Source organism: Helianthus annuus, chromosome 9, assembly GCF_002127325.2.
Source record: "Helianthus annuus cultivar XRQ/B chromosome 9, HanXRQr2.0-SUNRISE, whole genome shotgun sequence".
Taxonomy (NCBI): Eukaryota; Viridiplantae; Streptophyta; class Magnoliopsida; order Asterales; family Asteraceae; genus Helianthus; species Helianthus annuus.
The window spans coordinates 24398778-24403613 of NC_035441.2; the positions used below are offsets into that span (position 1 = coordinate 24398778).

Below are 4836 nucleotides of genomic sequence, written 5' to 3' on the forward strand. Positions count from 1 at the left end.
CACTGTGGGTAATCTCGGCGCCGCTATCAATGGACCGAATGTCGAAGCTAACAACTTCGAACTTCGGCCACATTTGATACAAATGCTTCAAACTCCACAACCTTCCATGGGCTTGCGGACGAGGATCCCCATCTACATATTACTAATTTCTTGGAAATATGTGATACCTTTCGGATCAATGGAGCATCAAATGACGCCATCCGCCTTCGAATGTTTCCTTTCTCACTAAGAGACCGAGCAAAAGCTTGGCTCAACGCCCTCCCAGTTGGTTCGGTAAACACCTGGGATGAACTAGCCCAAAATTTTCTATATAAGTATTTCCCTCCCGCTAAAACGGATAAATTAATGACTGAAATTAATACATATTCACAAGAGGACGGGGAATCCTTATATGAAACTTGGGAAAGGTTCAAGGAGCTATTGCGAAAGTGTCCTCATCACGGTCTTGCGGTATGCAACAAGTATCCACTTTCTACAACGGGTTGTTGCCACACACAAGACAAACACTTGACGCTAGCTCCGGGGGACTCTTAGGTAATCGCCGCCCACATGAAATATATAATCAAATTGAGGAAATTGCTCAAACCAATTTTCAGTGGCACACTCCTCGAGGCAATAAATCCATTGACCCGGGCGCCCATAAGGTTGATGAAAGCACTTCTTTACCAGCTCAAATCGAGGCCCTCTCTTCAAAGATCAAAAAGTTAGAAATGACAAAATCGGTCTCGGTGATGGCTTGTGAAGGGTGTGGTGGGCCACATGAACATTGGAGTTGTATGAAAGAAACAAACGATCAACAAGAGTCGGTAAACTACATTGATAATAGACCTAGGCCGTCGGTCCTCCAACGGGTACCTACAACCAAGGATGGCGTAACCACCCTAACCTTGGTTGGAGATAAACCGGCAATAGTAGTAACCAACAAAACCTAAATCAACGAGCAAACTTTCAACAACCAAGAAATGAGTTACAAAATTTTCCTCAACAACAAGGTGGAAGAGAAAGGCTTGAAGATACTGTATCTCGCCTTTTCTCCGACACTGAAAAGAAAAACTCGGATCGATTTCAACAATTGGAATCAAATTTTAGAAATCAACAAGCTAGTATACAAAACATTGAAAAACAATTAAGTCAACTAGCCCAAAATTTCTCCGAGAGACCACAAGGCGCGTTACCAAGTAATACAGAAACAAACCCAAAAGCTCAAGTTCATCTCATAACATTAAGAAACCGTACCGTGGGTCCCGCGAAAGCTCCGCCACCACCAGTAGAGGAAAGCACAACACCGCCCCAACAAGATAAGGCTTCTCCTCTACTTCAAGAGCCCACCAAGGCTCCTCCGGTTCCGTACCCCGGTAGGTTAATTCGTCAAAAGACCAATGAGCAATTCGCAAAATTCGAAAGTCTACTAAAACAATTGCATGTTAATATTCCTTTCATAGAAGTCCTAACTCAAATGCCTAAATATTCAAAATTCATGAGGGACTTCCTCACTCATAAAAGGAAAATTGAATCATTGCAATTAGTTAACCTAGGCGAAGAATGCTCCGCCCTCGTACTCAACAAACTTCCCCAAAAGAAGATTGGTCCCGGCAGCTTCGCAATTCCTTGCTCGGTCGGGGAATCCCCCATTCGTAATGCACTAGCCGACCTTGGGGCTAGCATAACCTCATGCCCGCATCAATGTTCAAACGACTCGTCCTAGGAAAAACAAGCCCTACCAAGATGAGTATACAACTGGCCGATAGGTCCGTCAAATTCCCGCAAGGTGTCGTTGAAAATCCATTGGTAAAAGTCGACAATTTCGTCTACCCGGCAGACTTTGTCATACTAGACATGGAAGAAGACACTGAAATTCCTCTAATATTAGGGAGGCCATTTCTAGCCACCGCACAAGCGGTGATAGACATGAATGACGGAACACTCACTTTGAAGTATGGGGATAAGGAAGTGAAGTTCGGGGTTGGGAAGAGAATAGAGGACGATGACCCGGTCGATTACATGAAGGTTATTGATTCGAGTTTGGATGATGCTCTCCGACGGTGCAACATGGGATGCAAAACATCCCCCTCGGAAAACATATAACCTCACTTTGGGTCTAGCCAAGGACCCTTATAAACGTGGCGCACCATGGAGGCATTCCGCGGAACTATCCTTAGTTTAGTTTAATCTTTTAGTTTAATTTTAATTTGCAGAAATCAAACACACTCGGGATGGTGGAGGATAACAAGGGAAACAAGAAATATCACCCCATGCACGAAAACAGTGCCATCCGACAAAATTTCTTCATTACTGTGAGTTCAGCACGGGCCGTGTCCAGCCAACACGGCCCCGTGCTGCACAATCTGCAAAAAAATGCCCGGTTCAGGCAACTGGACACGGGCCGTGTTCACCAAACACGCCCCCGTGTCCAGGTTTTTGTCCCTTTTTGTTAAATTTTGGTACTGGCACCTGAACACGGGGCCGTGCCCGGTCCCCACGGGGCCGTGTCCAGGATGCCAGTAACATAAAATTTTGCTTTTAACACCATTTTACGCATTCAATCAACCTAAAAATTTATTTTTGGGACACATTGAGGACAATGTGTAAGTTAAGTGTGGGGGGGATGCTAAAACCTTGAATCTCACAAGTCCTAATTAACAAGCCTTACACAAAACTCTATTGGAACCGCTAATCACCCCAAATTTTTTTCAAAAATTTATTTTTATTTTCTTTTTGCTTGTCCAGGTTTAAGTTGGGAATTATAAGATCTAAAAAGGTTATATTTTTACAAGTTTACAACCGATAGCGTCGTGATAAAAAGAACCAACATAAGAAAATTATGAAACGGCATGACAAGCTTAGTTAAAATTTGACTATATATACTTGATCACATAAAAACCCATTCCCACTAAAAGTGAGTTTTGAGCCTTTATTGAGCATACAAATATATATCTTTATACTAAATGCTCATTTTTCGTTTCTTGTGTGAATAGCCGCTTGGTTCTTACGACTCTAGAACTTGCTACGACGATACATTCCCGGTCCTTACCAACTTAAACCCAAGTAAGTAAATGATGGAGGCATTAGGACTAACCTTTTTTTTCTTTCAACACCATTACTTTTATTTTTTTTACCACCTACCCAAAATCCCCCTAGTTAACCCATTTGAGCCTAAACCTTTTCATTTCTTAATCCTTTTAACCTTTTACCCACCAAAACCCTTTTTCATTTTAAAACCTTTATTTTAGTAACAAAGCTCGGTTTTCTTGTGACATTCTTCCTTAAAAAAAAATGATGATGAAGTTGGAAATAAACAAACAAAGCTCATTGAAACAAAGGCTTGTTTGAATAAATGCTTCATTAAAATAAAACGTCTCAAAAACAAAATGTTTTACGAAAACCAACGCTTTTTACGCCTTTCGCCCTTTCTACTAACCACTAACCCAACCACCACATTTAGCCCAAGCCTAACCCTTCACCCAAAAAGTTCTCTTGATATTTACAAAGGTATATAGTTAAAAAGGAGGAGGATTGATTGCTTGGCAAGCTTATTGTAGAAATAAGTTCCAATGCCGCTCTCGAGTGATTCACTAAAAATACACCTTCGGCCGAGTGTTGAGTGATCCCCCGTGAGGTATGTGAACTTGTATATAAATGGAATTTTAAAAAAGGCATGTTATGCCCTAATAAGTAATTTATCTTATGAAAAGTTTTTAATAAATTATGACGAATAGGATTGTAAATAAATGAAAATAAAACCTAAACAATCAAGGAAATCCCGACACTCTATGACAAGACAAAAAACCTTCTCTTCTACCCATTCCATTTGGGAGTGAAAAAGCCACATTATAAAGAGTTTTGCTTGAGGACAAGCAAAGATTCAAGTGTGGGATATTTGATGTGCACAAAATGCAACATATAAATTACATCAATTGTGGCATAAAACTAACCCTTTTTTAGTACTGATGTTGGAAAAAGTATGCTTTTCTCTTCCTTTTGTATTTTGAGGATTAAATGAGCTCAAATGAACAAAAGAAACAAAAAGGCAGCTAAATCTAACATAAATACAAGAAAAGGAACAAACGTGGCATGTCCGATCCCCCGACAACATCTTCCCAAGCAAAAGCAAGAAGGCAGCAAGCTGAACACGCCGCGTGCTAAGTGAGCACGGGGCCGTGCCCAAGTGCCAGCAGAAAAGACAAACTCATAGAAGCTTCTACTGCTCACCACGGGGCCGTGCCCAGCGGACACGGGGGCGTGGTCAAACCTCCTGCAGGCGCATTTATTGTAATTCCGAATTACAATTAATGAAGAGACAGACGGAGTTGGACACGGGGTCGTGCCCGAGCTGCTGTTCAGCCTATAAATAGGAGTGCTTCGAGCTCTTGCAACTCATCCCTTGGCACACCACCTCTCTCACACTTCACCCACCACCCACCACCACCATAACACCATCATCCACCACCATCATCCATTGTCCATCGTAGAGTGTGTGTGAGTCGTCTCGGGATCCAAGATTGATCGTAAGAGTTCTTGACAATCAAAGGCCATGTTTGCCTAAGTCTCTTACATCACTTGGTGAAGACAAGTGTCTAGTGTAATACTTTTTATTTTTAATCTTTTGCACTTTTTAATTGGTTTTGTATTAATGACTTTAATTACTAGTTTCTTATGTTGAAGGTGATTCTTCCTTATCGTTTGTCTGTGGTGTCTTGGCATTATTTTACTGTCTATATAAAATAAAAGATTTTCACCATTCATATCTCCACGGTCTATATGGAGGTATGTTGGCTACCTGGTCGGGGGTTAATGGAACGGTTTGGTAAGAGTCTTGCCATTGTTCAGTGTATAGAT

The 4836-nt window shown here is 41.4% G+C and overlaps 1 non-coding gene across 1 annotated transcript; it reads right to left on the reverse strand.

Moving 5' to 3' along the window:
- Positions 1–339: 339 nt before the first annotated feature.
- On the reverse strand, positions 340–446 carry LOC118482394. The gene has a single exon (XR_004868434.1). It is a non-coding gene; the product is annotated as a small nucleolar RNA R71 (small nucleolar RNA).
- Between the last annotated feature and the right edge of the window lie 4390 nt (positions 447–4836).